We start from the raw sequence: 21,503 nt of genomic DNA on the forward strand, positions 1-21,503 counted from the left end.
TGAGCACCATTGTTGACTGGGAACAGTCCTTTGAACATACGATGAAATATGATCATAATCATGGCCTTAGGTTAAAGTGGGATAGGGTAAATCTTACAAAATTGGAGGAAACAATCTTCAGAATTAATCGATCACAAGTAGATATTTGTTTAACGAGCACTTGTGATCCTGAATTGATAGTTCAGAATTTTGAAGTTCTCTCTGGGAGTGTGGCCACATACCTACTCAAACCTGCAGGGACGGGGGATACTCGGGAGCATAAATGGTGTGATGCTGAATGCTCCGTGGCTCAAACACTATTGAGGAAGGCGTTACATGGAGTCCCTCGGGACTAGGAACTGGTTAGAAAGGTGTTAGAATCCGGGGTCTCTGGTTGGCGCAGGTATGCACTTGCGACAAGCAGGGACCCTTTCCTCTAAGTCAGGGCGTAGGATTACCTCTTTAAAAATAACCCCTGCTCACCCTCTAGGTAACGTGGCGCGAGAAGTCAGGCTAGATTTCCAGAGGGCATTAGGTTAAGCATTCAAGATATTTCACACAATAAACACCTCCCCACCACACACAGACACAAGGCTGTATTTATATCAAAATAAAGTTCTTTATATAAAAGATTTCTTTAGGCAGGTTGTCAAAATACAGGTCTCTTGCTTCAATAATGTTCCAGTTACTTTCAAATGCTTTCAGGCAGTCCACAGTTCTTAAAATTGGACAATTCTACTTAAAATAGCTTCTTTAGAGGTTCTGTGCGCTTCGTAGCACCTTGCGTATGCTTCGTACAAGGTTTTGCACGTCACTTGCCGTTTCTCACGCTTCTCGCGTGAGCACGCGTACTCGGGACGTGAACCGTATGGACCGTACCTTCGTTGGTACGTGTCGTACACGTCTGGTACACCTCTTGCCAAACCTCACGCTTCTCGCGTGAGCAACGGGTAATACTTTCAATGCAATACGGCTCGTACTTCTCCGGAGCGCTTCGGCCAGCTGGTACGATGGTTGCCAAAGCTCCCGCCTTACTCGTGAACAGCGTAGCGAGTCTCCAAAGTCAGTACGGTGCGATAAAAGCCACGGACAGGTCGCAGTCCAACGCGCTCTCACACAGTACCTTAATTCTTGTACCAGGACGATCACAGCAGCTTCAGGGGTCCCTGCAGGAGCGTCCCACGTCGCGTTGTCGTCCCTCTGTGATAGTGGGCGATGGTGCTTCGTGGGGTGCTTCAGGACAGTCTCGGCCACACGATCACGGGCAGAAGCAGGAGGGGCAGCTCGGGGGCAATCTCTTCAGCGCGTCGCGCTGTCAGCTTCACGTAGGGGACACACAGTACGTCGCAGGTCTTCACAGGAGCTTCTACGGCCAGGGGGGTCACAGAGGCTCGGCGCTCAGAGCCTAACCAGTCTCTTCTGTACGGTGCGAGCTACGGCTCGGGGGGCAGATGCTTGAGGTGCTTGGACCAAGTAGACAGGTCTTTGCGGTGCTCGCAGTAGCCCCGGTGGCAGATGTCGCGGTGCTCCGATGAGGGGCACACAGGTCCTCAGGGGTCAGCGTCACAGGGTCGCCTCCAGCAGCTTCTCCTCTTCTTGGGGAAAGGTAGCGCCCACTGTTCCTGGGGCGCAGTTCAGGGGGCAAGTTCACAAGCAAGCCCTTGGAGATTGTTCAAAGCACAAGTTGATTTAAAAGTCTTTTCCTTTAGTCTTTTCCTCTCCTTCTTGCAGCAAGGCACCCACCGCAGGCCAGTCTCTCAGGCTTAGAGACAGTAGTCCTCCATGCGGCTTTCCCATGTCCTTCTCTTCAGGCAGAGTTTCTTCTTGGCGCAAACAGGATCTGAATTCTTAGGAGCAAGGCTCCTTCTTTTATACAGCAATTCTTTTGTTCTTTGTGGCCAGGGGGCCTGGGCCTGGCTCAGTCCAGTTCTGGAGCACTTTGTTGTGGTGACTCTGCTCTTTCCTTTCAGCAGCAGGGCAGAGACATCAGCCGCTCCACAGGGGGCGGAGCCGGCTTTGTGGTGGCAGAGCACAGGTCTATTCAAGAGTCAAGGTGTACTCCTCCCACCCATCCTGGTGTAATCTCTCTACCCACCACCTGGCAGCCAGCCTGTCTCCTGGAATTCCCCAGCCCTGCTCCTTTACTGTTACTAGGCAGAACACACACACAGCAGAGGCGGACTGGAATGGCGAAGCAAGTAAATACTAACTTTCTAAAAGTAGTATTTACAAACACAGGATATTAAAATAAACTTTACTAAAAGAAGTATTTTATTATTCTGAGTTCAGGCATACTAAACTTGACTTTCTACCATGCTCTCTGAGTCCACTGGGATTACAGCGTGTAGTAATTCCAGTAGCCCATTCTGGCCTATGGAGAGCAGGTAGCCTTCAATAGTGAAAAACGAAAATGGCTGTAATTCACTATTAAGACATGCCACACACATCAGGGCATGTCCTACCTTATGCCTACAATGCACCCTGCCCTTGGGCCTACCAGAGGGGTGACTAATATGTAGTTAAGGGAAGGTTTAGGGACTGGCAAGTGGGGGCACATGCGCAGTCAGCGCGACGGTACCAGACCGCGCGCAGGTTCTGCAGTGGCAGACCTTAGACACATTTTACTAGGCCGCTTCTGTGGGTGGCACAACCAGTGCTGCAAGCCCACCAGCAGCATTTGTATTTACAAGCCCTGGCACTCCTGGTGCACTTTACTAGGGGCTGATAGCAAACCAAAGAAGCCAATCATGGAAACCAATCAATGTATACATTTTACCATAGGGAGAGCATATGCACCTTAGCACTGATCAGCAGTGGTAAGGGGCCCAGAGTCATAAAACAGCCAACACCAGGTCAGAAAAAGTACAGGAGGAAGGCAAAAAGTTTAGGGATGACTCTGCAAAAAGGGCCAAGTCCAACACAACCCCCTTCCAGCCAAAACGCAGGGTAGACCAATCACCACCGTGATGGTCTTCCCTGCTTGGGGCGATAGAACAAGGACCTGGCCCTCAACTGCAGGGGCAGACTCCAGTTCTATGCTAATCTGAACCTATTGGACTCCCTCTGTCCATACTCTCAGGGCCCACCAAGCCAATCCATGGGGAACCCTTCTCCTCACCTGTGGACACCACCTGTGCAGCACCTAACCTTAACTGGCCCACAGGTGTGTCCCAACAGACAGGTAGCAAAATGCTACAGGGGCCACTGACAGTAGTCAGGGATAAGACCCAAACCGTATGCCTCTCAAGGCTCTCAAACCTCTGTGGCACCAGGGAGCGGGGGGCAGTAGCCCCAGGTGCTTGGCACCCTTTGTCTATTCTCCCCCTTGCCAGGTCAGGTATGACATCCTGGCACTGACCCACCAGCCCCAGGACTGTACCCGGCGGCTGGACCAAAGACTGGGGTGGCCTCTCCCACACCCGGTCCTCCTCCTTGGGACTCTGTACCCTCCCACTTGGAGTGGTACGCCCTTCCAGAATTGCCAGGGCACCTGGGGCAGGTGTCCTGCGCAATTCGCCCACCAGTTCAGGGGTTCTATCCTGCAACTGGACGTCCAGGTCAGGGGGGACACCCTGAACCTGGCCCTCCAACCTAGGGTCTAAACCCTTCAGTTGAGCCGGGGTCAGAGGCGAGGACTCCCTCCCTCTGCACCCCCTTCCAGAGTACTGCCCACTCCCAACTGGCGTGGTACCCCCAGAGGCAACATGGGTCAGGACACTGATTACAGTTGTCCCACCCTCCAGGTCAGACAACACCTGAACCTGGCTTCCCAACCCTGGGACCAACCCATGCGGTTGAACGCTTGCCTGGCGCACCAGGACTTCCCGGGGAGCACGCATGCCCCCCCTGAGGGTGACACATAACTCATGTGCCGTGTGACAGTCTGCCTGGCACAGATCTTCCGACCCCTGTCCATCTGACAGTGCATGAAGATCCCCCAGGACAGAAGTGGTGTCACCATGGTCATTCACTGTTGACGCAGCCCTTCTGGCCGGCCCCTGACCCACTGGTTTTTCCACTGGGGACTCTTTCCCCCTCTCACCCCTCAATCTGGACTTCTGCACCCTCCCAACTGGAGCGGTACTGCCAGACACCAGAACTGAGGGAGGCCTGCTTACAGACACTCCCTGTTCACCAGACACTAGGGGATCCCGCACAACGGGCAGCCCCTCAGGGCAGACTGGGCTCCCCACCTGGTGTTCCCTCAAAGAACCATCCAAGCTCTGAGACTGAGGTTGGGCACTACCGGGACATAACCCATTCTCACTCCTTCCCCTTAAAGACAGGACGTGAGGCCCTACACCCCTCTCACTATTACAGGACCTAGTTGGGCTACTCTGAGCCACTTCCACCACACTGGGTTTGAAGATACCTGAGCCACTCCTCTTGGGATCACTCCCCAATGCCTTTCCAGACCCTCTGGACTCCACCAAATGGTCTGCCTCCAATGTGAGCTCCCTGCAGTCAGAGAACTCACTCTCCAACAGGTGTTGGCATAGCTCTGGAAAACAGGGACTTACAATATGCTCTCCCACAATTGGATCACACAGCCCCCTAGCAGGGTTAACCAAACTATCCGTCACCTCACCATCCAGTGCCTCACACACGTACTCCACACCACTCTCCTGAGACTGGCAAGACAGTATCTGACTGTCTCTGTCACACAACCCACACTCTTCTGGGCGGTCTTCACACTCACATACCAGGACTTCAATTTTGGGGGAACCCCACTCCCTGCACCTCTCATCTAGAGTCAGTAGAGTGTCCCTCCCGCCAGTAGGACCATGAACCCCTGTGCCAGTTACCCTATTCCCTTCAGGGATACTGCGCACTACTGGAGCTACCTCATGCCCTTGAACCTCCTGGTGTATGTTAACCCCCTCCTTCAAGTCAGGCGCCACATCTCTGGGTGTGCGTACTACTCTCTCAGCACTAGAAAATTCGATATTGCTGCCACCATCTGAGCTGGATTCCTCCTCCCACTCAGAAAAGCTCAACCTCTAAGCTACGCACCTTTCTTGTTGCTGGGCTGAGACACTCATGGCCTCAAACCTCTCGAGCTCCATATCATATTTCCTCATTATCAAGTCATGCTCCATTTGCATTTTCTTTTCTTCCAGAGCCAGCTTCTTGCTTTCTAGCTCCAATTGGCTTTTTACTTCCAGCTCTGCCAACTTTAATTCATGATCCCTGGTGGCCTGCTGTCTGCCAGCTCCTCTGGTGACAGGCCTCTGCCAAAACTGCGAACGCACTCTGCTGGTTTCAATGGTGTAACTTCCTTAGTTGCACCCCTTGATTCAATCCAGGCTTTGAGCGCCTTGTAGAGATCTGATTTGTTTTTGCATCCTGCATGTGTAACCTTGAGCTTCCTGCAGAAGTACTTGAGTTCAGTTCTCTTGTAGCTGTCCAGTTTTGACGCCTCCCATTCCATTCCTAGGATTTCAGAGGTTTCAGAGATTGATTTCTCAATGCTGTTTGGGCCAGGCATGACTCCAAACACAAGGGATCTTCTTTCTTGGCAAGCGAAATTCAAATTCAAAGTTCTGTGGCTCAAACTACTGGACTGTCCTCACTGTGCAATGGCTAGTAATCACTGCGCAGACACCAAGAACGCAAATCCGTAAATCCTCACCGCTGCCACCAATGTTAGAATCCGGGGTCTCTGGTTGGCGCAGGTATGCACTTGTGACAAGCAGGGACCCTTTCCTCTAAGTCAGGGCGTAGGATTACCTCTTTAAAAATAACCCCTGCTCACCCTCTAGGTAACGTGGCGCGGGCAGTCAGGCTAGATTTCCAGAGGGCATTAGGTTAAGCATTCAAGATATTTCACACAATAAACACCTCCCCACCACACAAAGACACAAGTCTGTATTTATATCAAAATAAAGTTCTTTATATAAAAGATTTCTTTAGGCAGGTTGTCAAAATACAGGTCTCTTGCTTCAATAATGTTCCAGTTACTTTTAAATGCTTTCAGGCAGTCCACAGTTCTTATAATGGCACAATTCTACTTAAAATAGCTTCTTTAGAGGTTCTCTGCGCTTCGTAGCGCCTTGCGTACGCTTCGTACAAGGTTTTGGACGTCACTTGCCGTTTCTTGCGCTTCTCGCGTGAGCACGCGTACTCGGGACGTGAACCGTACGGACCGTACCTTCGTTGGTACGTGTCGTACACGTCCGGTACGCCTCTTGCCAAACCTCACGCTTCTTGCGTGAGCAACGGGTAATACTTTCAATGCAATACGGCTCGTACTTCTCCGGAGCACTTCGGCCAGCTGGTACGATGGTTGCCAAAGCTCCCGCCTTACGCATGAACAGCGTAGCGGGTCTCCAAAGTCAGTACGGTGCGAACAAAGCCACGGACGGGTCGCAGTCCAACGCGCTCTCACACAGTACCTTAATTCTTGTACCAGGACGATCACAGCAGCTTCAGGGGTCCCTGCAGGAGCGTCCCACGTCGCGTTGTCGTCCCTCTGTGATAGTGGGCGGCGGTGCTTCGTGGGGTGCTTCAGGACGGTCTCGGCCACACGATCACGGGCAGAAGCAGGAGGGGCAGCTCGGGGGCAATCTCTTCAGCGCGTCGCGCTGTCAGCTTCACGTAGGGGACACACAGTGCGTCGCAGGTCTTCACAGGAGCTTCTATGGCCAGGGGGGTCACAGAGGCTCGGCGCTCAGAGCCTAACCAGTCTCTTCTGTGCGGTGCGAGCTACGACTCGGGGGGCAGATGCTTGAGGTGCTTGGACCAAGTAGACAGGTCTTTGCGGTGCTCGCAGTAGCCCCGGTGGCAGATGTCGCGGTGCTCCGATGAGGGGCACACAGGTCCTCAGGGGTCAGCGTCACAGGGTCGCCTCCAGCAGCTTCTCCTCTTCTTGGGGAAAGGTAGCGCCCACTGTTCCTGGGGCGCAGTTCAGGGGGCAAGTTCACAAGCAAGCCCTTGGAGATTGTTCAAAGCACAAGTTGATTTAAAAGTCTTTTCCTTTAGTCTTTTCCTCTCCTTCTTGCAGCAAGGCACCCACCACAGGCCAGTCTCACAGGTCAGAGACAGTAGTCCTCCATGCAGCTTTCCCAGGTCCTTCTCTTCAGGCAGAGTTTCTTCTTGGCGCAAACAGGATTTGATTTCTTAGGAGCAGGGCTCCTTCTTTTATAGCACAATTCTTTTGTTCTTTGTCGCCAGGGGGCCTGGGCCTGGCTCAGTCCAGTTCTGGAGCACTTTGTTGTGGTGACTCTGCTCTTTCCTTTCAGCAGCAGGGCAGAGACATCAGCCGCTCCACAGGTGGAGGAGCCGGCATTGTGGTGGCAGAGCCCAGGTCTATTCAAGAGTCAAGGTGTACTCCTCCCACCCATCCTGGTGTCATCTCTCTACCCACCACCTGGCAGCCAGCCTGTCTCCTGGAATTCCCCAGCCCTGCTCCTTTACTGTTACTAGGCAGAACACACACACAGCAGAGGCGGACTGGAATGGCGAAGCAAGTAAATACTAACTTTCTAAAAGTAGTATTTACAAACACAGGATATTAAAATAAACTTTACTAAAAGAAGTATTTTATTATTCTGAGTTCAGGCATACTAAACTTGACTTTCTACCATGCTCTCTGAGTCCACTGGGATTACAGCGTGTAGTAATTCCAGCAGCCCATTCTGGCCTATGGAGAGCAGGTAGCCTTCAATAGTGAAAAACGAAAATGGCTGTAATTCACTATTAAGACATGCCACACACATCAGGGCATGTTCTACCTTATGCCTACAATGCACCCTGCCCTTGGGCCTACCAGAGGGGTGACTAATATGTAGTTAAGGGAAGGTTTAGGGACTGGCAAGTGGGGGCACTTGCGCAGTCATCGCGACGGTACCAGACCGCGCGCAGGTTCTGCAGTGGCAGACCTTAGACACATTTTACTAGGCCGCTTCTGTGGGTGGCACAACCAGCGCTGCAGGCCCACCAGCAGCATTTGTATTTACAAACCCTGGCACTCCTGGTGCACTTTACTAGGGGCTGATAGCAAACCAAAGAAGCCAATCATGGAAACCAATCAATGTATACATTTTACCATAGGGAGAGCATATGTACCTTAGCACTGATCAGCAGTGGTAAGGGGCCCAGAGTCATAAAACAGCCAACACCAGGTCAGAAAAAATACAGGAGGAAGGAAAAAAGTTTAGGGATGACCCTGCAAAAAGGGACAAGTCCAACAAAAGGCAAGAAAAAATTATAAAGAAACCATTGATAAAAGGAAATTGGAACTGAAAAAGCAAGCATGGGATGACTTCGAGAAAGCCTCTGATTTAAGGGACAGTAGATTATTTTGGGAGGTAATAAATCGTCCCTTCCTCAGTAATGAAAATAGAATCATGATTGCCCATATAACTGGGGAAGCCTGGGAGATCCATTATTCCAGGATTTTCAACCCAAAGGGTGCCACATTGTTAAGCGAAGGTGAGCATGAAATTGATTTTAACATAGAGTCTACACAACAACTTAGTCTCTCACTTTCTTTGGGAGAGGTGGAGGAGGCACTGAGAAAAGGTATTCCACTTAAGGCACCAGGTCCTGATGCTGTACCCTTGGATCTGTTTAAGAGCAATCTTGAAGTTTGGGCACCATTGTTGCTTAACGTTTTCAAGGCGATCACCGTGGGACGTATCCCCTCATCTTGGAAAAAGGCAGTAGTTGTGCCAATTTTCAAAAAAGGTGATAAAAGTAACCCTTGCTGTTACAGGCCAATTTCCTTGATTGATGCCTCTTGTAACCTTATGGGGAGAGTGATATCGGCCCGTTTAGAGACATGGGCAAATACCTCTAGCCTTATTGTGGACTCACAGTATGGGTTTAGAAAGGGTAGGGGAACAACGGAGCAGTGTCTCAATCTGGCCCTGATCATGGGTAAGTACATGAAGGCTAGGGGTGTTTCTATACACCTGGCCTTCATGGACCTATCCAGTGCTTTCGACACTGTGTGTAGGAAGAAATTGTGGTTATTGATGGAGTCTATGGGGTTCGAGGAACCTTTGGTCACGTTGTTGCGGAGACTACATGCTGCTACCTCTGTGTCCATTCGATATGGCCTTGGGGGCGAAAAGACGGGGCCGATTCCATCAACTGAAGGCGTCCGTCAGGGTTGCATTTTGCCCCCTTTCTTGTTTTTAGTTTACACAAATGGTATAGAAAAAATTCTATTGCAAAAAGGTGCGGACTTTCCTAAAATAAATGGCAAACAAATAACTTTATTGTCCTACGCAGACGACACTGTATTGACGACGTTAACTGCAAATAGTATGCAAATATGCCTGAATGCTTTAAATGAATTTATACTGGGGCTAGATCTAAAGGTTAATTTTACAAAATCGTTTATTATGGTCTGTGGCCCAAATAGGACCAAAATTTGTAAATTTGTTATCAAAAATTTGATTATTGCCAAATTCACAAATTTTAATTATTTGGGAAATCTTTTTAATAAAACTTTGAGTTGGGATCCTTTAATAACAACACGGGCACAAAAGACAACAAGATCTATAGAGGCCCTTTTTCGTTTTACAAGTAAATTAGGCCAAAAACCTATTGCTGAATTAAAGACATTGTATAGATCTAAATGCTTGCCAGTTGCTACCTATGGAGCAGGGGTGTGGTGATACCATAAAAGCATCCAATTACAAGTTATGGAGAACAAGTTTTTAAAACGTCTTTTATCAGTTTCAAATAGTTCTCCTAATGTATTTTGTCATTCCAAGATGGGCCTTGACTTTGTGAGCGATAATATCCATATGTCCCCATTGCTCCTATGGGGAAAAGTATGGTCCTTAGATGATTTGCACCTTTGAAAAGAAATTTTGAAAGATTGTGTAAATCTGGATCATGCCATGCGGATCCCATGGATAAGTTACGTAAAGGAAACCTTTCATAAAATTGGCCTTGGGAATTTATATGATAATCCTGACTCTATTAACCCAGGCTCAAAGATGGTGATTAAGAATGCATATCGTAGTATACTGGGCTCATCTAAATATGATGAACAACCATTATACCAGGCATTTACACTACAGCATCAATTTTATTTGTCTTTTACTACACATACGCAGTGGCGTTTTTATTTGACCAGATTTCGGTTAAAAATATTGCATTTTCTGGTTGATTTCCCGAAGCAATGGGGTTGGTGTGAAAGGCTACCCCCTTGCCCATGTGATAATGAAGCTGAACAAAGTACTCTGCACGTTGTACTTTTCTGCACACTTTACAAAGCTCCAAGAGATCGTTTTATTAAACCTATCTTAAGGGAAATTAGACCTTGCAATTTTAAGGAAGGTTTTGAAGATTTAAGAACATTACAAACTGCTGCTATATGTAGCTCTATGATCAGTTTTATTAGATTGGCACTCTCAATCAGAAATCGTTATTGATAGGAAGTTATTATATGTCCGCGGAGATACAAATTGATCGCGAGTTCATTGGGAAATCTGGAGTAATAGATTTTCACAAATTGTTGTTTTTTTTTTTTTTTTGAAACCTTTATTACAGAAGTCAAAAGAGTTACAAAAATGGGCCTACAACCTTCGGGCCGGCCGCTAGCAAACGATAAGAGCATAGAATACAAGTGGGAAACACACGCTGCGCGTGAGAGGGTTCACAGGAGTTGGAAAGAAAAAACATTGGCGGCCACACCGTCCGGACCCCCCAGATGGCGGTTCCATTTTTATGTAAGAAATAACAAACAAATCCACAAGGCAGCAAAAAATCAAAGCAGCAGTATGCGCTCCCCCGGGGAGGACCCTACCGATACACAGGAAAAGCGGGGGGGACAGGCCAGAGCGGAGACAAAGTGGACTCCGTACCCAGAACCAAGGAGACAAGGAGACTAGGGAGACGGGGCCAGCGCCAGTTCAGGCGTCAGCGGCGGGGTACAAATTCCGCCACGGTAGGAGTTCCAGGGGCCCCACACTTTCACCCATTTCCCAGGCTTACCTCTCGCGACATACACCACTTTTTCCCGAAACATACACCAATCCATGTTGTCCTTCCATGCCGAGATCGTTGGCGACCTCTGGGAGCCCCACAGTTGCGCTATGTCACGCTTTGCCACCATATAGCCCAGAGTCACCCACCACGTCTGCGGCACTGAGTAATCAGTCAGCTCCCACACATTTAGCAGACATCTCCTCGCCTCAGGAAGCAGTGGCACATGTGTGACCGCCCGCAACACCACACCACGCCAGAATCGCGCCACCTCCGGACATTCCCACAAAATATGGACGAAGGTCCCCAATGATCCGCACCCACGCTTACACAACCCATCCACGGAATATCCCATACGCAGCAAACCCGGCCCGTAACATAGACCCTATGGAGTATTTTGAGCTGGACGAAACGAAGGCGGGCCGGTATGGCCACCTCTTTCGGGGAGGCCACCGCAGACACCCAGTCCTCGTCGTCCAGCTCCAAGCCATCGGCGACCCACGCCTCACGAAGGCTAGTCAACAGTCCCGAGCGATCATTGAAGAGCTTTTTGTAAATCAAGGAAATCGTGCCATCCGGCACATGCCCATCTAGCACTCTATCTTCCAGAGGGGAGTACTCCGGGATGGAGGCAACATCCGGGAATACAGAGACCAGCGCGTGACGGACCTGTAGATATCGAAAGTACTCCCTGTCATGCAACTGGAATTCCGTCTGCAGCACATCAAATGTTTTGAATCCCCCCCTCGTCCAGAGATCGCCCACCCTGCTGATGCCTATCATGTCCCACTTCTCAAAGCCCTTCGAGGTCCACAGGGAGCCCAGCCGCTCAGAGGCATACAGTGGCGTCGCCCGGGTCAATCGATCCTTCCACCCCATCGCCAAGTTTGCCGCGTGCCACACCCGTACCATGACCCGCGTAGGGCCCGTCAGACGCGCGTCGAGCGATCGAGAATAAAGCGCCTGATTGTAGTCACCCCCCGGCAGTAATAGTTTATCCATCTCAAAGGCCGGGTTTAAAGCAGGCCCGTAAAGGCCGTGGTTTATCGCGGCCAGCTGGGAGGCCCAGTAGTACCGTTTGATGTCTGGGAGGGCGACCCCCCCGTCATACCACGGGAGTGTCAGCTTCGCAAGGGCGATACGCGGCCTCCCATCCCAGAATAGTTGGCGCTGCAAACTCTCTACCTCGCGAAAGTAGCGCGCCGGGACAACATCCATCATGTTCTGTAAAGCATATAGGAAACGTGGCAGCGACATCATCTTAAACAATGCCGCACGGCCAAGCGACGAGAGCGGCAGGCGCCTCCAACGCGCCACGTCCTCCTTCAGGCGCTGGAGGGGGGGGAGCAAATTATGTTTATATCGGGCCTCAGCATCCAGGGTAATAAAGATACCCAGGTATTTAAATCCCTGCGAGGCGACCTGGATAGGGCAGCCCCGCGGTAGGATAGGAGTCTCCCCGGAGAGGACATACACACAGGATTTAGCCCAGTTGATGACTAGGCCAGAATTACGGCCAAAGGAATGCAAAACATCCACTAATACAATCAGCGATTTACGCGGGGAAGCAAGGTATAAAAGGATATCATTTGCGTAAAGAGATACGCGATCCTCATACTCAGGGGTCCAACGGAGACCACGAATGGAAGGCTCCCACCGCAGCCACTCCGCCAGGGGCTCCAAGGCAAGCGCGAAGAGGAGCGGCGACAGCGGGCAGCCCTGCCGCGTACCCCTGCCCAGCTCAAACAGAGCCGACACTCTACCATTCACCACCACCTGCGCCAGAGGTCCGGAGTATAACAGTTTCACCCAGCCAATGAATCCCGGGCCAAAACCAAACTTCGCCAGCATCGCCCAAATATATGGCCATTCAAGCGTGTCGAACGCCATAGTGGCGTCCAAGGACGCCAAAATGGCTGGCTCTCGTATGAACGGGACCCGCGCGAGCACCCCGTGCAGACGCCGCAGATTAAGCGCGGTGTTGCGATGAGGGATAAAGCCGGACTGGTCCTGGTGAATCAGATCGCACACCACGCCAACCAGCCGATTAGCCAGCACCTTGGCGAGTATTTTGGGCTCCGCATTCAACAGAGAAATGGGCCTGTAGGACGTGACCCGATCCCGCGGCCTCCCCTCCTTATGAATAACCATGATAGTGGCCAGACGCTGGTCCAGCGGGAGGGATCCCGCCGAACGGGCCGCGAGGAACATAGCGCGGAGATGTGGCGCCAGCGTATCCGGTCGCAGCTTGTACAATTCGATGGGAAGGCCATTAGGACCCAGGGCCTTGCCGGAAGCGACCGAACGTATGGCGAGGGCAATCTCCTCAGATGTAGGGGCGGCATCCAACGACACTTTATCCTCTTCCGAAAGGGAAGGCAGCGCAATGTCTTTAAGCAGGTCATGGGAATCCTCCTCCGAACGGGAAGATACCGGGGAATACACCCCACGGAAATACTCAGCGAAACATTCAACAATTTCCTCCGGCTCAGTGACACACACACCATCCAGTCTCTCAATCGACGGGACAACTTGACTCGCTCTCTCCTTTTTGTCCAGCCACGCAATCAGTTTACCAGCCTTATCACCCACATCATACAGTCGCCCTTGTTGCTCTCTACTCAGGCCCCTGGCTGCCTCCGTGACTAGGGCCTTGTAGTCCGCCTGTTTGAGTCGGAGAGCATGCAGTTTATCATCCGTTACCCCACATTCCAGATCACCCTCCAATTCAGTTATCTCAGTTTCAATACGGGTCACCTCCTCCCGCCCGCGCCTCCGGGAATGGGAAATGAGGGACAGGGCCTCCCCCCGGATTACCGTCTTAAACGCCTCCCACAGAGAGACCGCAGACAATACAGACCCCACATTATCTTCAAAATACCGCTCCAGAGATTTAACCAAATCTGCGCGAATTGTGGGGTCACGCAGATACCAGGGATTGACCGGGACCACCCTCCCCTCCCCCCTCGGGACAATGTCGAAATGCAGCAGGAGCGGGGAGTGGTCCGAAATACCCCGCGCCAAATGTCGTACCTCCCCAACCCTCCCCGCCTGTGCCGCTGGCATCAGAACATAATCAAGCCTTGAAAGACTGCCATGAGCCCCGGAATGAAAGGTGTACTGTATCTGCGTAGGGTGTTTCAGCCGCCAACAATCCACCAGCCCCAAAGTGTCCAAGACGCCGGACAGCCACGCTTGGGCACGGGGGAGATCCCTAGGAGGGTGACGGTCCTCAGTACCGGAAACTACAGCGTTAAAATCTCCCCCAACCACTAGAATCCCCTCCAGAAGGCCAAGGAGGAGGCGTCCCAGATCAGCGAAAGTAGTTGTTTGCAACCCTGGCGGTACATAAACAGAAACTAAAACAATCACTCTACCCTCCAATCTACCCACCAGAGCCGTGTATCATCCCCTGTCATCGTGGAACACCTCATCCATCTCAAACGGGAGCGAAGTTTTAACCATAATTCCCACGCCCCTCGAACCAGAGGTGAAGCCCGAGTGGGCTATAAGGCGACAGCCCCGTCTATTCATAGCACGAAAGGAGTTTCCAATGAGGTGCGTTTCCTGCAGAAATACTATATCGGGAGAAATACGTTTTAAAAACTGCAGGACCACACCCCGTTTTATCCTGTCCCCCAGTCCATTAACATTCCAGAACAAAAGACTCAGTCCCCTACCCCCCATCATAGCCGAAGTCGAGCCATCTCCCCCCAGGGAGCACTGTAGAAGTAGCACAACAATACATCTGCCTTGTGGTACAAATAAACAATACCCAACCCCAACCCAACAGCCCCAACAAAACTCCCCCCTCCCTGCACCCCTGCATGAGCCCAAACAGCCCCCCCAACTTGCAGTGTGCCTGTCGCCCCTATGTAAATGGAACTACTAAGACCCCCTAGAGGAGGAGGGAGAACCCCCTCGAGACCCAGCACAACCTCCCATGGAGGGGAAACAAGGCACAATAGGCAAAAGACCCTAAGCATGGCCAAAAGTGGCATCACCCGGGTTGAGCCACGGTGTCAGTACCTCAGACCCGGTCCGGTGAGCGCTCACCTCCCGTCGCCCCCCCCCCATCCCGACCATGTCCCCCAGTCAAAGTGTCCAGCCAGTCCCCGGCCATGTCAGGACGGTCAAAGAAGTGAGTGCGACCATCCGCCTCCACCCGCAGCCTGGCCGGGAAGAGCATGGCATATTTTAGGTTCATGTCCCGAAGCCGCCGCTTGACACCCAGGAAACTCAATCTCTGCTTCTGGACCGCCTGCGTGAAGTCAGGATAAAAGTTCACCTCCATGTTTTCCAGCTTAATCGGCCCTTGCAATCTGGAAGCTTGCAGAATCGCATCCCTGTCCCGAAAGTTAAAAATACGGGCAATAAGAGGCCGCGGAGGGGCTCCGACCTTCGGCCTGCCTCCGGGAACTCTATGGGCCCTCTCCACCGCAAAGAATTTACTCAGCCCCTTAGGCTGAAGATGGGTAGAGATCAGGTCCTCCACAAAGAGATCCGCCGCCGACTCCTCCCGTCCCTCGGGCACTCCAATAATGTGGATATTATTCCTCCGGGCCCTGCTCTCGGAGTCCTCCAGGTGCCGATCCAGGAGCGCACTTGCCTGACGGAGCCGATGCACCTCCGTCTGAAGGGCCGCTACCTCAGTCGTGAGGCCCGACGTGGTGTGGGCCAAAGAGTCGACCCGGTCATTTGTCTTAGAGAGATCGGCTCTAACAAGGTTGACATCGATGAGGACCGCGTCGAGTTTATGTGCCAAGGTGTCGAATTGCTGGCCCACTGAGGTCTTCATCTCAGCAATGGCGCCCATAACATCCTGCAAAGTCAGATCCGCAGGCAAATCCGGGGCATCCGAGGGGCACTCGGAGGACTTGTGCGATCCGCCGGGAGACCCCTTCGGGAGGGTGTAGCGGTCCATAATGTTGGCCTGATGCGCGGTGCCACGCCGGGTAGACTTGGCCTTCAACCGATCCCCTTCCTGCTTCGTGGCCATCGTCGTGTGGCTCGCGACCTCACCAGGTACGCAGTGGAGAGCAAGCAATCAATCAAGGCCGAGAGCCCCGGGGGTCACCCCAGGACAGCAGAGCGGGCCACCGCAGGCAGGCAGGCTTGGTCTCCCAGCGAGGCCACCCCAACACAAAGAAACGCCGTAATCCCACTTGCGATGACGGCAAGGGGAGTCAAAAGCGAAAGTGAAAGTGCGGGGTGCGCGACTCGCCAGGCCCAGCCCGCCGTTGTTGATCACTTTGCCACTGGGTTACCCCCAAACTCGAATCCGGGGTCAGGAGGGAAGTAGGCCGCAAACTTCAGCCAGTGCTCACCCCGGCACCCGGGGTCCGATTCAAAAACGGAAAACGGGTACCACCTCGGCTCAGGCTCACCGACACAGTCCCCTCAACCAATGCAGGATGAAGACAGAATAAACGTAGGAGGTTGCGGAGGTCCTCGGGAGCCTCGCACCTACGCGGCCATCTTGGTTGCGCGCTAGGCTCCTCCCCGATAATAAATTGTTGTTTTTAATGTAATTTTTATTAGTGTTATTGTATTGAATTTTAAAAAACTTTTTATAACGAATATACTGGCACATGCATCAACAAAGACTTTTGCGATTCCTTAATTGCGATTTTTAAGGAATCGCAATTAAGGAATTGCAAAAGCCTATGCATGTAGGAATGGCTATAAAAATAGCGATTCCTACAAATTCCTTATTTGCGACTCGCAAATTGCTAGTCGCAATTAAGGAATGCCGTCCCAATCATTCCTATGGGCCTCCAGGCCCATAGGAATGATTTGGAGATTGCATGAGCAAATTGCGAGTACCAGTAGGTACTCGCAAATTGCTCATGCAATTTCAAGGGTGCAAGGGTGTCAAAATGACACCCTATTGCACCCCTGAAATTGATCTGTGCACATATGTTGCACACACACATGCTCTAAGGGCATGTGTGTGCGCAACATGAAACTTTGAAAAATGCAAAAAAGTGCATTTTTCAAAGTTTTTGCAAATTACCATGAAGTTCAACTTCATGGTAATTTCAATTTGGGATTCCTTAAATGCAATCGCAATTTAAGGAATCGCTATTTAGAGATTCCTTAAATTGCGATTTTTGCATTTGGGATGATGCATCCCAAATGCAAAAATACCGGTCGCAAAGGGGCAGATTCTGCTAATCTGCCCGTTTGCGACCAGTTTTCTCGTTGATGCATGTGGCCCATGGTGTCCATAGAAAATGTGTTTTTGATATACGGTCTTTGTCGTACTTTAATCTCTGTGACCGCGTAGGGGACAGGGCCCCACCCCTGTCTATCCTGGTATTGGCGAACCGCAAATGGTTAATGCGGTATGTACAAGTGCTTTGTATACCGTTCTAGCTATGAATGCACTGTGTACACGTTATTCTGCATCACTACGCGGGTTCCATTTTGGAAGCGGTGGCCATCTTGTGATTGCCCTCACATAGGCTATAATGAAGCAAATACGGGCCTCACAGCACATTTGCCTTTCCATGACTCTTCTGTGACCTGGGCAGCTTGGCTCTGCTGCCCCAGGTCAAACTGGTCTCACGAGCTCCCCTTCCTCCGGCCACCTGTGATTAGCATCAGGGCTTGACACGCCATAAAGTCCTTTCATCCCACACAAGCCTCTGGCTAATCTCTTTCACACCTGACTGTTCCTGCTTTATGACTTGTTTCTATCAACAGGAGCTGCCTGTGTTTTATTGGGGCCTATCGATATCTGATGTGGGATCTGAACCTTGCTGTGTAAATAATTGTGGGCTGGCTTAACTGGAATGTGGGATGGTCATCATGACTCTGCTCTTTCGTTTGAAAGGTACACTTGTATATTGCCGTATCATAAACCTAGGAATGTATGCCTGAAGCAGGAAAAAGTGTATTTAAGAAGAAGTCCGTTTCTATGATTTTTAGCAGTCTCCTGAGAACATACACGCTGTTGTACTTCTAGGATACCTGTAATTGGTCTGCAGCCAATAAATGAATCTTTGACTTCACCCAGAAGACTCTGTGTTTCTGTAGGTCTGGAACAGGGAGAACCCAGAAGTCATAGGGTGTGTGCCCCTGCACCGCTGGGTTTAAAATACCCAGTACTTCAGTTTGGCGCCCAACTCGGGACGATTTCAGCGGTACCAGTCCAAGCCAGAGGTTCGTGAGGAGCTTCGTGTGGAAATTCCGGAGGAAGGCCGCCACTTCATTGACCCCTGCATGTCGACGTGGTCCGAAAGTCTTTTCTGCGAGGTTCTCCGCGTCCCGACGGCTACGAAGGACTGCTGCCCTGATTAATCGACCTGTTTTGGACCCTTGACGAGTTTTGATAGAGCGAAACAATCGAGAGAGTCTTCTGGTGACGCCATTGATCATCAATATTCAGTTAAGTATAAGTGGAGCGTCTCCCATTTGTTTGGTATCCCTCGGGATCGTTTTGATTTGGAAATTTGGAGTTTGCAAACGCCAAAGCCAGAGGACTCGTGTATTCACGAGACTATCGTAATCGATAATCCTTTGACGTTTGGATCTAGACTAGTGAGCGAAGATGCCTGGTTCTAGAATATTTGGTAGATTGTTTTGTTTGGGTTGTGGAAGAGATTTCCAGCTGGAGGAATCATGTCCGGTTCCTCCGGTTGGAACTCCAACTTATGAGCTCTATGTAAAACATGGCGTAGGCCCCATTGCATATAACAAAGTATGGATCCACTACACCAGAAAAGACGGTGTTTTAAAATGGCCCCAAAATGGTAGTTTCGATACCGATATTTTAGATAATTTGGAAATTAAATTGTTTTAAAAAAAAGCCCGGCCGGCGATGTTTGATTCTTTCCGCTTATGGCGGAAGGAAGCCAAACAGAAGGAAATTAAGCTAGCGAAAAAGAATAGGAGAGAAAAAGGTATGACAGTAATGCAAGCAGCTGTACAATTCAAAGACAATGAGGAGGAGCAGATGAATGAGCAATTGCACAGACAGCGTAAGTTAGGGATCGACAAATGTTACCCAGCTTTACCGCACTCTAAACAGAATGAGTTAGAAGAAAAGGAGAAAGATCCCCTGATGTCGCATTTGTTGAGTTCGCCACCCCCGTATGCTCAAAATGCCACGGCGCCTCCCCAGCTTGTAAATATGCCACCTCCAGTTAATATACTGCAAGCTTTGCCGCTACCGCCAGCTGCTTCGCAGCCGGCTCCTATCCCTATAGCGCAGCCCTCTCAAGGGCCGCCAGTTGTGTTTCCAACTGCCCCCGCGCTTCCTGCGACTTTGTCTAATTCAGCAGCTGCATCCCCTGACACTCTTCCTTGCACCACTCCAGTACCTGTTTCTGCATCCTCTTTTCTCCCCTCTGTTTATCCCCCTGTTTTCGCCTCAACTTCTCCTTCAGCGCGACAGCGTTTAGCTAATGTGGTTACTACGTTAATGTCACCTCTCTTTGAGTCATCCGGTGCGACTCCTGGCTTACAGCGTAAGCAATTGCGCAGTCAATTGCCTAACCCCGATGAGAAAAAGGTAATAGATCGCATGGCGCGTAGATGGATTGTTTTCCCTTCACTATATGATGTGGAATCAGTTGTCAACGTTTTCCATCAATGGGATGCCCCAAAACAGAGGTATGTCTTTGAGAAAATGTGCGAAATTCTCTGTGAGGAATTGGATGATAGTGGTAAAGACCCAAGCCCGCAGGAGTTGTGTCGAGTGAGATTTGATTTTGGAACTGGTACCATTGTGGATCGCGATGTAGATAAAGCAGTTGCGGTTGTATTATCCTTCAGGAATGATGATTGTCAACAGTCATTGTTTGAACCTGATGTCCCTGTGGGAAAAAGGGTAAAAGCACGCCAATATCCGATGCGTGAGGTTCCCCCAGTTTGGAGACCTGCTGAACCAAATGCTAATCCACCTGTCTTAGCACATTTTCAGCGTATTTGGGTACATGTTCCATGGAAAAGATCTGAGGTGTTAGCACTTAAGCAGACATTGCCTGATCCCCGTAAAAACCCTACCGGTTATTATAAGGAGTTGTCACAAACTGCAGAATCCTGTGTAATGAATCTGGCCGACATAGATATGCTGTTTGGGAATGTGGTTCCACAGCCTTTGTGGGGATCCATTCGTAATATGGATCATGCTGCAGAACTAGGGGACACATGGGCTAACATCATCGCTGCTGACGCTAGACAGATTGGTGGCGCGAAACCAGAGCCTTTAATAGCAGAACTCCCTGGTAGAATCATCACGTATATGAAGACAATAATGCCCGCGATGCGCGTAAATTGGGGCAAGCTATCTGCATGCAAGCAGAAGAAAGATGAGACAGTGTCCGATTTCTTTACCAGGTTTGAAGAAACGTTTATTGACCACAGTGGGCAAGATATGAGTACTGAGGGTGCCCAACGGTTATTTGTGGATAAATTTGTGCAGAATTTACTTCCTGACCTGTGTAAAAAGTTAAAAGATTCAGAAAGTTCTTGAGCTGTTTCTTCTTCAGCGCAAATACTGGCTACTGCACAGTATTATGAAAACAGAGATAAAGACGAGAAAGATAGAACAGAAAAGAAAACGAAAGAACTAAAAACAAAGGTCCTTTTACAGCAGGCCTATCCGCCACGTGGAGGTCAGAACAATTATAGGCAACCCCAAGGTGTCTATCACCAACCCCAACAATTTCAGAACAATCAGCAAATGAATGGGTATTATCAACCACGCATCCCTGTAGGTCCCAACCAATGTTCATACTGCAAAGAGGAAGGTCATTTTAAATATAGTTGCCCTAAATTGATGCAGCGTAACGGCAATATGTATGGCGCAAGAGGAAGGGGTGGTCAGCAAGCTCCTAGAGGCAGAGGGCGTGGAAATGTTCCCCAGAACGCGCGTCCTCTTCCGCCTCAAAATACCATCAATAGCTTTGATCAGCAAGCCAACGCGACTGGTAATACAGCTCAGTACTACAATAATGATTATTATGCAGAGGACGGCGATGCAGAAAATAATGATTACTAGGACAGCCGCAGACAGAGAGAGGGAGTTGTTTCAGTGCCAGTGGATCAGAGCGGACCGTATGTTGAGGTGACTACAGCAAATGTAACGGAGCCTTTCCTGCTAGACACTGGTGCTGCAAAGAGTTCAATTATGCATTCAAAACTCCCTGGCACACCTTTGTCTGGCGACATAAATGTTTCAGTAGGTTTTTCTGGCGCCCCAGTTAGGAACCCGATTTCTAGTCCTATGTCACTTTCTGTTGGACCCTGTGAGTTAAAAGCACCCCTGATCCTAACAACAGGTTGTGGTGAGAATTTGCTAGGATTAGATTTGCTAAAAAGATTGCACGCAACGCTGTATTGTTCTCCTTCAGGAGTACAACTTACATTAGGCAAGAAAGTGATTTCCCCAATGTATTTGTCTAAAAATGCAATGCCACCTGAATTGTCATCCCTTCCGGATGTCCTTTGGGCTACTGGTCCCAATGATGTGGGTCTCTTGGAAATACCACCATATGTGGTTACTTTAAAAGCCAATGTCAGGTTGCCACGTATTCCCCAGTACAAGATCTCCAATGAAGGTCAGAAAGCAT

Source organism: Triturus cristatus, chromosome 10, assembly GCF_964204655.1.
Source record: "Triturus cristatus chromosome 10, aTriCri1.1, whole genome shotgun sequence".
Classification (NCBI taxonomy): Eukaryota; Metazoa; Chordata; class Amphibia; order Caudata; family Salamandridae; genus Triturus; species Triturus cristatus.